Consider the following 12,833-nt stretch of genomic DNA (forward strand, 5'->3'; position numbering starts at 1 on the left):
TTAGGTTTTCATTCACCTTTTTCCCCAGCAGTAAATATAATACATACTTAAGTTCCAATGAACCATGTAAGTTAAAGGGAGGAGGGGTGTCAAACTGCTTTAATTGGAGTGTAGGGCCAGCCTAAATATTGTTGAATAACTCTGTAGTTAGTTCAAACCAAATGAATCAATGGTTATATTTAATAAGCTATATAGTAATTTTGATAAGAGATGCAGTACTGTTATGCATCTTTCCTCATAAGCAGGCACTGTACTACTAAATTCAATGTATCTCCCAATTAAGTGTATATAGATGCTGTTTAGCTGAAGATGGCTATAAGATGCAATCTAATTTATCATTAACTCTGAATCTTATTGCACTATTATTCATCATTCTTGCAATATTATTCAATTAAGATGCACAAGAACTCTAGTGAATACAGTAGGACTTCTATATCAACAGACATAGAACAGAGCTGTTAAAGTTTAAAATTAAGGAATTAATTTTGTATAACCTTAGTTTTTGGAATGATGAAGATATATTCTCCAATACATTTTTAAAAAATAGGTGGCTTCCCCTTGTACATTCAGAGACCTGTACAATATGCTGCTTAGTGCTATATCAGGTGTCAGACATTTGCATTCTCCCAAGGAATAATAAAAATAACTCTTCAACAGCATGGATAGGATTAGCCACATACCAAGCTGCTATTTCCTCTCTGAGATTATCCTAAGATCTAATATGCTATTTAGATGTATTAAACAGCTTTGAAACATAGATTATTAGCAACCAGTATTTTACTTACCTCATAATAAAAAACACTCCTATTTATTTTGTTTGAAATCCACTAGCTTTCATGGGAAGAGAACACAGTACAGGATTTAGCCCCCTTTTCCTGTTTTAAAGAGGAGATAGGAAGAGTCACTTTTAGTTCAAACAAAAGTTATTTTGTACAAACAGGCATGACAAAACCTGTCTTCATTCCTTTCTGTTCAACTCAGCCAGTATACTTTTTAGCTGCAAAGCACAATCCTATCCATGACTACTCAGAAGTAAATCCCAATGAGTTAAGTGGAACTTGCTCCCAGGAAACTGGTTAATCAGTTACCAGATTTTATAGACTTGGTTTTCAAAGTTGTCATATTTCTGATTTGAACTTGGAAAATCTCAAATTCATAGACCTCAATTTTAACTCATTATTTGGGGGCTACAGGTGTGGAACCTATTTTATATTAGATGCTGTGGCAGTATAATCTCTATATAATAAAAGAAAAGAGGGACTAATTTTTCTCGATGGAACATATAATATGTGCCAGGCATTAATGTGTGGCAGGATATGTGAATTGAATCTACTGTATTTGTTAATGTGTTATGAGTTCATCTTCTAAGAAAAGCATCATTTTGACAATCATATATTAAGCATTTCTTTATTCTGTTGCCACTGTGAACCCAGTATATTTACCATACATTTCACATATAGAAGCTAATATTACAATCCTGTATTGATTTACCTTGGCATTAAATAATTTGAACTCACGTGTAGGGATTGTACTATATAATAAGGAAAATTAAATGTCTTACCAAACTTTATAAAGTTAGTAGCAACATTCAGGGTAACATTCTGGCCACCTATCGTTGCATGTCCCATGACTTGCTTCATGCATTGACCTGCATTCCCACTAACATGATGAACAGCCCCATAAAAGAACCACTCAATGATATTAGCAAGAATCGTATACATGATATAACGTAATATTAATACCCAGCTAAACACTGAAGCATGCACCAGTACATCTAAAATCCATGGCATGATTTCTGAAGTTAAGATCTTAAAATTGACCATGCAGCATTAAGGGAGATGTTATAAACTCACCTTTTTGTTTTGATTGTAAATGTTCAGTCTGACCCTGCTCTTGAGCAGCAGTGGTGGGTTATTTAATGTTTCCTTCCCCTGATCATACAAGCTTCTGGGAAAGGTAAGACCATAAAATCACCTGTGGACCACACTAGAGAATGCTGAGAGGAGTTCTGCTGCACCTCGGATATACACAATGTGCAATGGATAACCTAATATGTCTTTCATTTAACTGGCTGGGCAGGTTTCTGAATTCTCTGGAACATGGAATCATACCAGAATTTGTTGGCATAACAGGCCTGTCAAACTGGTTCCTGGGTAGAGCAAGAACCCGTCCAACCAGTCTGCATCAAAGGGCAGCTCAACATGCTGCGGCTCAACTCGGCTCTGAAGCTTCATAAGTGGCGAATTATTCACGCCTCCACCAACTCCCAACAGAGAATGTTGTAGCCTCCAGCAAAACAATTTACCAAAGGGCTGGGGAGTGCTGTATCCCTAACCATATCAAACACAGCAACATCCTATTGTTGCAAATCTTCTTTATTACATTTCTAGATGGAGTGACTGATAGATAAGCATTGTGTTGGTTAATCCAAAGAAAGGAAGCAAATACAATGAAACCCAATCAGAAAAGGATACTTCAATTAAACAGCATTTCTGTATCTTACAAACAGTACAAACAAAATCTGGGATCCAAGCCTGAAGTATTTTTAGATGTTGGTAGCAAAAGCCCCAATAACAAATAGAAAGAATTATTATGTTACACACATGATTAAAGTGCAGGCAACACAAAAATACTGCACTTTTGGGAGCAATGTTCAATAGTATTTAGTTTGTTATACAAAGTTAATGCAGGAGTGGCAGGTCAGAAGAGATGTGTGTTGATACATGTAAAGCTAAGTTGCAAAACATGTTGAAACATTGCAATGTGCTAACAGAAAGATATCCCTAATTTCCAAGAGACTATAGCCTATTAAGGTTTTACAAGCATCTATTGTTTGTAGCATTCCAGAAGGCCCCTGTAACTTTAATTTTAGGTGGCGATCCAGTTCCTAATGAAATCCTGTTTTCTCATTTACCACTAGGATTAGGATTGTTTGGTGGGGACATGATATTCAATGAATATCTTTTTATTTGTCTTCTTCATAGATCTTTTATGCGATGATCAATTTGGTAGAAAAGCTCCTTTCAGTCATTGCCATTCAGAAAGCGTACCAAGCTCCATCTTGAAAACATTTCTCATACCGATCACAGCAATGAACAATAAGGAGCAATAGTAGTACAGAGAAAACAGAGATGGGAAGCGAAAGAAAAGTTTGATAGCGGAAGAGAAGGCAAAATGTACAGGGAAGGACACAACAGTCAGCAGGTGAGGAAAGGACAAGGAGATAACTGTCTGCCCCAAACCCATTTATCATAGGTTCTAACATTATTTAGTTGTATTGGAAAATGAGCTCTTTCTTGTTATAACATTTAAACAGAAGAGCATTCATATTTTCTTTTGAAAGGAAAAAAAGCAGCAAGATTATAGCCTGTACCAATGTTCCATCTTTGAGTGATGCTTTTAAATCACATTTTTCATATTCAACGAGGGATTACATGATCCTTATCTCCAGAATTGGACTTTTCCTATGAAATGGAAGAACAAATTACCATGAACAGTGCTTACTGGAATATCATGTTAGTTTCCCTTTGAAGCTAATATTACTAGATAAAAATGCTCATAAATGTAAAAGATCTGGTTGAACAGCTGCAACTGCATCTACACTATAGAATTAAGGTGGCCTGACACCACTTGCCATGGCTCAAACCCATAGAATCATGGGATTTATAGTCTGGTGAAGCACCAGCACTGTTTGGCAAAGAAGACTAAAGACTACAACTCCTATGATCCCATAGCATTGATCCATGGCAAGACTACAATTCTGCAGCTTCACACTACTACCATAAAGATGTAGGCTCTGCAAATATACCAGATATCATGGACTGGGTTTTTTTTCAGTCAGATACATTTGGGGAAAAAGTGACAAAAGGTATTGGCACACATATCTAGCTCTAACATGAAAATTTTAATTATACTTTCCAAATGATTAGTTGTTGGAACATACTAAATTACCGACTCAACTAACTTTGGATCATGCTGTCATCATTTCATCAACCGTAGCACAATTTTTCCAGGTGTGGAAGGAAAAAAGGCTAATTAAATCATTTGTGCTGAAATGCAAATATTAACACAGCATACAGTCAAGGTTGTAGGTTGCAAATGATTTAGAGAATGGAAACAAACCCAAAAGAAGCTACAGAGAGTAGAACAGTTCCAATGGTACAACAGATGTGCAACGTTTACATTACAGCCACGCCACCTCAGGCTATTGTGTTCAGAATTCAGCTTAGTCAGTAGACCTGAACAGAAGAGTTTCAGGTATATGTGGTGTAGGAAATGGTTTTGATGATGTAGAAAGGTTTACAATGAGAAGGATTAAAGTCATACTGTGTATCATTAAGAGGGCCACTGATTGCTGGAGGTATTCTTTATAATAAAAGCTAATGTTCAATGGCCAAGGTAGATGTTAATAAGCAATGTGTTTTAAAATTTTGTTTGTTTATCAAAAATAGCTTTGAAAAGGGCAATTTAGAAAAAAATAGTATGTACAGTACATGTTAAAGGGAAGTAGCCGCTACTTCATATAATTATGCTACTCAAACTTTCCTCTTTCCAAATACATTTCCTTCTGGATTCCAGATATATTTTCTAGCAGTAATATGTCTCTGGGAAAAGCTCACTCCAAAAGAAGCTGCTTGATTCTTTCATTTCCCTTTCTTTTTCCATTTATGCTATAACAAAGTAACTATGTTTTTTTAAAAAAACTACTGGTAGCTGAAGAAAAATTAAACTTTCTCTTGCTACCTTTTAAATGTAGAATTGCCCTTTCCCATACAGCTTTTCTGTTAAAAAGAACAACTACCATGTTGACCAGGAATTTAGAACACATGCTTGCATGCTCTTGACCCTTAAATAAAGTATTTTTTTATTTCCAAAGAAAGGCAATGAAAATGATCACAATATAGGTAGTGATAACCATCAAAAACAAGATTTTAAAACACATGTTTGCATCTTCTTGACCCTTAAATAATGCCTTTCTTATGGAATAAAAATACAACGAAGATTATTACAGCATAGATAGTGATAACCATCAAAAACATTTAGAGACAATTTACTCAATTCACTGTCATGCCTATTTCATTGATCTGTTTGTTAATAAGATTTTGATGACATTATGTTGTGGTGGTACTCATTGGTTGATAGTGGAGTAGTTCTGATCAAACCATTTCATATAATCCCTGTTATTTACAAGTTTTCCTTAATCATTAGGGTATCTATTGTACTACATATGAAATCCATGGATTCAGTTCTGTGTTTAGCAAGTAGTGCTTATAAAGCACTTCATTTTATATAGCACTACAGCAATGTATCTTAAGGTGAAAAGAGTTTGTGTTTCACAATCTTTCTAAAAGAAGCAGCAGCTTATACAAGTGCTGACCTGCTCCTTTGGTAAACGTATGCACAAACATTCATATCTACAAGATCTTATTATAGAAAATATACAATACAATATCAAAATATGTTCAGAAGCTTTATGAACAAATCTGTGGAGTCTCAGGAGAAGGAATAAAATCCCTGGAAACGTTAGCCAATACATATTTTCTTCACAATACTCACTAGTAGGACAAAGAACACTGAAGCTGTCATTTGGACATAGACATTGATGGACTAAACCTGCAACATTTATGGAGGAGGCAGTCTGGAATCTGGATTATGATATGTATCAATATATGTATGTGAAGTCATATGAAGTATTTTAAAACATATTTTAGAAATAATAAAAAGTGACAGAAAGCAAGGAAAAGATGGATATCAGTGAGGTAAGGGTGTGGGATGGTTGGCCATCCTGGAAGACAGGGAAAAATGGGCAGAAACGGGGTCAGACGGTTCCCTCTGCTTTCCTTTGCTTTCCTCCCACTCGTGGGATCCGAAGTCCGAAGGACAAGATGCCCTCTCCTCTTTTTCTTCCCAAGCCATGGCAAAATTAAATCAGGTTAAAAAATAACAAGTATATTTGTAAAAACAAATAACTATTGTTAATTGGTAATTTCTTAGCACAACTCATGTTTTTTTTTAAATCTTTCAAATTCTACATGTATCAAAACCTGCATTTAACTCATGACCTGAGTCAAGAGTGGGCAGCTGCACACTGACCAAGGACTGATTATTTTACCCCCTCAATGTCTGTGAGGGCACATCCCATCCCAGCTTTCCAATATGCCACCAAATATTTCCGTTTTAAGTGCAAAACTGTGATATAAATGACTAGCACTTCCAGTTGTTATTTTGAGAACACAAATTAAAATGGAGATGTTTAGGGCTGATTGTGTGTGTGTGTGTGTGTTTTAATGGAGGACTCTGGTATACTGGAGGAGGTTTCAGAGATTGAAAAGTGACAGCTAAAGAAGTGCATGTTAAAATGCTCCAACAAAGAAATCAGATTCTTTGGAAGATCCAAAAGCAGCAGATGAAAGAAGAAGCAATGACGGAAAGAAGAGACTAGATTCACCAACATGCTATGGCCCTCTTCACACTGGGGTTTTTATGGCCCTTTCCCTTCTTCTGGACAGGGCCTGATGAGTGCCATCAAAAAACGCTGGCATGACCCTGCCTCCATTCCTTCTGATTTGGAGGGGAAGCATCACAAGATGCTTCCTCCTCCACAATGGAGAGGACGGTGTGTTTTGGGTAGCTGGGAGAAAGGCCAACGTGGGAACATGCATTGCTGCCCTTTCACCCATATGATGAGGCCAAGGACAGGACATCAACACACCTTGTCCCATCCCCAGCATATGATGGGGGAAGGAGGAAGGGCACACGGGGTGCTGCGTGGCACCCCACACCTCTGGTGGTGAAATGGCATGGCCCCAAGGGCCGCATTAAGAGGTCTTAGGACTTGAAAGAAATGAAATACTGCATAAGTATTCTTTACAGTGAGGAAAAGCAATGCCGATTTAACTGAACACAGCTGAAGATAAATGCTGGTGCTATTCTTAGCACCATGTTTTTGGGCATTCTGGGAGTTACATGCACGCACGTATGCGCACGCACACACACACATTTCCCAAGCTTTGACTTTTGTTGTAGATAGGAATGGTACTTTCTGTGCAGCCTTTGCTTTTGAATAATTCCGATGCTCTGCTTTGATTGTGCTTTGTTTGCTTTTAAAAGGAGAAGACCTGGATTCTGGTAGCTCCACACACTGTTTGCGAGAATCTACAGAAAAGCTTTCTATGTTCCATGAAATGTATTTAGGTCTAGGTACTTGCTTGAGTGATCACCTATTATTTTCCCCTCATAGCCAAGTTCACATACCAATTAACCACCTGCAATGCTATCAAGTTGGAAAGCACAGCAATAAAGCTTCCTAGGAAATTAGATTTTCCTACCTTCAGTGTAATTAAATCAACTAGAGAGAAAATGTGCATCTGGGTGTTTCTAATCTGCGCACAGGATGTGGAACACTGACTTTCATGAAAAGCCCAAGATTGACACTAAGTGTTGGATCAACAGTTTAGCTTTGTTAAATTTGAGTTCACGAACTTGCAAACCACCATCTGATATTTTTTTCCTCTGGAGTGACAGTGCTTGAATTACTGGGCAAACCACATTATTTTCAGGAGGAAAAAGAGGCTTGCTGGGACAAAGCTGACCCATTCAATGTAAATCTTAAAGAAACATTGAGATCAGATGAATTTCCCCAGGGCTGGGAGTAGAGCCACCGTGTCTCTCTCAGATTTTGTGAGTGCACACTCCATGTTCTAAAAGCAAAACTGCATCTGTTGATAAAGATGCATGAGAAGATTCATACATCCCAACTGTCTTTAATGATGCATACATTTTATCACATTCTGTGAAAAGAGTTGTGTATGTGCCTTCAGGTTTCCTGTTTATTTATCCCATACATTTTATAGGGTTATCTTAGGTAAGGAATATTTAGAGGTAGTTTGGCATCACCTTCCTATGAAATAGCCTGCAGTAGCTGTTAATCCTTGGTGATCTCCCATTCCATGTACTAACCTGGCCGGACCCTGCTTACATTGAAAGATCACAAAGAAGCTAGTGCTTTTAGGATCTTTAGACCTGTGAAAACAGACTATATATTTTCATTTAAAAAGAAAGAAAATCGGAAAATAGTTATGGCTTTATGAGATAAAGAGAACCCAGGGAAGGAATCCACATGGACTCTGATCCAGCAGATAATCTGGAAAAATATTCATTGTCTCTCCATCCAATACAGTCCTGAAGATCGCAATGCTCCTGTACCCATTTCCTAGTTTATACTCTTCTGTGCCAAGTACACATTGAGGTTGATTGAAGAGCTGATTCATCTGTTGGCTCTGGAGTGTTTGGTGGACCAAATTGTGGTTTGGTTTCTTGGTAGCTAGGCATAAGGATACTTTGGAGCTAAAGGCATGGCCTTGGGACTGTGTGTATGTGTTGGTATAACTTAAATTAAAACCTGTTATCTACAGAACTGCATAGCTAGGGGTGTGTGCTCAAGAGCTCCTCATGCAATTGTGGCAAAGAGGTCTAAAACAGGGCAAGAAGCCAAAGTAGTTTGAAATACTGTTAGACAGATACAAGAAATACACCCATATTTCACTGGTTACATACAAGCCCTTGTTCATGCTTTCGCAGCATTTTGGATTCTGATGTAATTTTCTGTAATTACATAATTTTATGTAAATTCATATTTTCAACATGGCCCTTATCAGATACGTGAAATCTCAAGTATAGCTTGTGGGCAAACATTCAAGCATTTAAACAGGCTCAAATAGTGTTTTTAGATAAGTGTGATATAATTATCATAAATCAAGATGCCTTACATCACTACAGGCATGTTTCTTTTGTTACATTAAAACTTTCTGTATGATTTCATTATAAGATGTGTGTTCCAAGAATATGAGGTGTTTGGAAGGATAATACTAAAGGCACAATCCTACACTCAAGATCCACTAATATTTGGGAACAGGGTTCAGCAGAAGCCTTAATATGTTATCTGGGAATACAGATATACTGCTACCCTTCCAACATGACATCTCAGTAGCATGTCAGCAGAATATGATGTCGGCAAAACTGTGGCAGTGAAGACAAACCAGTTTAACATCTGAAATGCTATGGATTTATCGACAGGAACAACCTCTCGGTCCTGTTCACAGTGGAAGAGACTGCCTCAACAGGGCAATCTTCTATTTTTTAGTAACGGCAGGATGCGTAGCTATCAGGTAAGTTGTAGCCTTTTCAAGGACCCAGATTGCTTGCACTGGAATAATTACAACAACAATTTATTACCCACCTCTCCTTGTGGCTCAAGGCAGGGTACAACATGGATAAAAGAGAGAGATAAAACACAACATTATTAAAATACATATAACAAGATATGCACAAGACCAACATTGATAAAATATTTACTGAAGTGCTTAATACTATGTTTGGGGGGATGATAATGGGATCACAACAATCACCATCACAATTATCACAACAACTGGAAGACCTCCTGAACTGATAGTGTATAGGATTCTGACTACTTTTTTTTTACCTATTATTATGTTATGGTAAGCAGGTTGCCAACAAGAGGAACTTGTGGGATTGTTCTGTCATAGAAATCATATATACATTTCTGTGCAGAAAGAAAAATGTGTTCTTAAACATACGGTTCAATTCAGAGCAATTGTTTAAAACCAAAAACCATAGTTTGCTGTCATGCACAATACAGACCACCCAACAGAGTTAAACAGTTATGTTTGCTTTACAAGGAAAGAATGGTTACCCTTAGGCAAAACTAATTTGATAACTATCACTCTTCTTTGCTGACATAAAAACGAAACCTCAGTTTTCAAAATTGAGTTGATTTATACAGAAGAAGGCTTAGATTGCACAATGTTTCTGCAGAAAGATCTGTAACAGTTTAAAGCATGTTTAAAACCCATAAACTTCTGTGTAATGTTAGCTGATGCAGATTACAAAAACCACATACTTTTCTCTCTCTCTTCTTCCTTTCTCTCTCTCACCCTCTCAATTTTTTAATCTTTGGTGAATTAAGATTTCTGCATAATTACCTCTGACTCATAAGCTTCAAGACACATGGAAAACTATTGAACCGAACAATGAATATGGGACCATTTGATGTGCAGATATTTCAAAAGTCACAGTGCCTGTACTAAAAACCTCACCTGACATGACTGAAATAGATTATTCATGGCAACTGTTTGAAAAATGACTTCATGGTCACGAATGTCATTAAATGCTGAATATGTCACTTCAGATATGTCTGCTCTGTCTCATCTCTATTATGATTGAATCTCAATGTAGCATTAGTACTGCGGACTTAGGGGTTTTTTTTTGTTTCCCAATGAAAACTTTTTAGCATTACCAAGAAAGAGATACTATGCAGCTGTTTCATTTTTCTCGCCTCAATAACTTTTCTGTAGTTAGAAAAAGGGGGGTAAAATTGATGAGAAAATATTGGAGGATGAACAGTAGCAAATGACCTCTGGTGGATCACCCATAGTCTATGAAATCACAGAGCAAAAACCTCACAATTGCACATGCCTCAAAATAAGCTTCACAACCATATGTCTCAAATTTCATGAGGAAGGCTTCCTGAGTCAAAAGAATGTATTGTTAAGTAATGACAATATTTCTAACGAAGACTTCTCTGGGTTGATTAAGAGTACCACTTGTCCTTTTGTGGTGTACACAATGAAAAGATTGCAGGATTTGGGAGCAATGAGAATTCTTAACCCATCAATGATAATTATTTCTTCTGGGTGTTGGGGATTTTGTTGAAGTGAGGCTGACAAGAGGTTGAGTTTTCTCTTTTCTTGAAAACAAGGGCTCCATGCCACCCTACCTAGTCAACTTGTATGCAGAACACATCATGTGATGTGTGGGGCTTGATGAATCAAAAGTGGAGTTAAAATTGCTGGAAGAAGCATTAACAACCTTAGATATGCAGATGATACCACTTTGATGGCTGAAAGTGAGGAGGAGCCGAGGAGCCTTATAACCAAGGTAATAGAAGAAAGTGCAAAAGCAGTTAGACATTTAAAAAACTAAGATTATGGCAACCAGACTGATTGATTACTGGCAGATGGAGGGAGAAAACGTGGAGGCAGTGACAGACTGTGTATTTCTAGGCACGAAGATTACTGCAGATGCAGGCTGCAGCCAAGAAATCAGAAGACGTCTACTTCTTGGGAGGAGAGCAATGACCAATCTCAATAAAATAGTGAAGAGTAGAGACATCACACTGGCAACAAAGGTCCGCATAGTGAAAGCAATGGTATTCCCCATAGTAACCTATGGATGTGAGAGCTGTACCATAAGGAAGGCTGAGTGAAGAAAGATAAACACTTTTGAACTGTGGTGTTGGAGGAAAATTCTGAGACTGCCTTGGACCACAAGAAGATCAAACCAGTCCATACTCCAGGAAATAATGCCCGGCTGCTCACTGGAGGGAAGGATATTAGAGGCAAAGATGAAGTACTTTGGCCATGTAATGGGAAGACAGGAAAGCTTGGAGAAGAGAATGATGCTGGGGGAAATGGAAGGAAAAAGGAAGAGGGGCTGACCAAGGGCAAGATGGATAGATGGTTTCCTTGAAGTGACTGGCTTGACCTTGAAGGAACTGGGGGTGGCGACAGCCGACAGGGAGCTTTAGCGTGGACTGGTCCATGAGGTCATGAAGAGTTGAAAGCGACTGAATGAATAAACAACAAAAAATGCCATCCGAGAGCAGCACAGGATCCTATCTGTGGTTGGTCACATAAGTCAGAATCTGAGTGGAACAGCACAATAAGTTAGCTAGTCATTGCAGGAAGGGCAGTCCTTCAATTATTTAACTAGATATAGAAGAAATGTTGGGCATTGACAGACATACCTTTGCTCACACAGCTTCCTGAAATTTCTACAAAGGATTTAAAGCAAGGAAGTGCATGAACACTGCCTTGCCATTCTCCCAGGCCTTTGCTGCTGCAGCACTTTCCTCGCTGCAAAGTGAGTGAAGAAAGAAGAGCGTCCAGCTATACTCTACCCTTGGCCTTGATGATACAGTCATGGAAAAAGATCAGACTAGCTGCTTTATAATAAATCATACCACTTGACATTCCTTGGTTGGTTGGCCATGTCCTTTCCAAATATTTTGCAATCCATGTCCTTGTTAATGTCCAAATCCCAGTGGATTGCTTTTAGTTATTCCCGAATCACCAGCTCCTTCTAAATAGTCAATAGTTCTACAGTCTCAGCATTGTGCCATCTCTTCTTTTGTTCTTCCATTCTTTAATATTTTATTCCTCAAAAGAATAAAAAAATGACAGCATATGAGCAGAGCAGAAAGCTTGGTGAAGGTACAAAGCTCCACAGACATTGGATGGCAAGAAAAGAAAATGGATCCGAAGATGGCTTATCTGCCCTGTGAAAATAATATAAAATAAATAAAAGGGAAATGGTTCCTGCTTCATTAGATAAGTTGGGCTATCCTGTGTGTGCCAGTTCCATCTATTCTGAGTGAATGTTCTCTTTTCCTAAAATTTACCCTCATGATATAACCCATCGAAACATGGAGGAGACTAATTGGACATACTGTAAATTATTTTGGGTGGAAAAGAAAATATTTAAAAAGATTTGCCTCAGGCTACAAAAATAATCCTAGGACTACTTTGGGAAGAAAACATTGTATCCCATGTGATATACCATAATTGAGCAAAGAAGTTCAGGAGCAGTCAATAGAATTGAGAGTGTCATAAGAGTTCCGGCTCAAAGTTTGAGAAAACTCTGAAAGTGCAGCACTTCCCCACCCCCCAACCCCCTTTGTGGCTTTGTGTACTTCTCAGGAAAAGAACTGGCAAAGAATGTTACTTTATAAGGGGAGAGGGCTGTGAATTTCTGTG

The 12,833-nt window shown here is 37.9% G+C and overlaps 1 protein-coding gene across 2 annotated transcripts in view; it reads right to left on the reverse strand.

The window, feature by feature from the left end:
* rbbp8 (RB binding protein 8, endonuclease) overlaps nt 1-12,833 on the reverse strand; it is an 82,064-nt gene that overhangs the window by 59,237 nt on the left and 9,994 nt on the right. The window contains exons 1-2 of one of the 2 annotated variants that reach the window (XM_062980450.1): nt 1,854-2,018; nt 786-875 (exon numbers count right to left, since the gene is read on the reverse strand). The gene's annotated coding sequence lies outside the window, so the exon portion shown is untranslated. Of the gene's footprint in view, nt 1-785; nt 876-1,853; nt 2,019-12,833 lie in introns of those variants that run through there. The other variant, XM_062980453.1, reaches the window with a different exon arrangement.

The sequence above is a fragment of the Anolis carolinensis genome, chromosome 4 (genome assembly GCF_035594765.1).
Source record: "Anolis carolinensis isolate JA03-04 chromosome 4, rAnoCar3.1.pri, whole genome shotgun sequence".
NCBI lineage: Eukaryota > Metazoa > Chordata > Lepidosauria > Squamata > Dactyloidae > Anolis > Anolis carolinensis.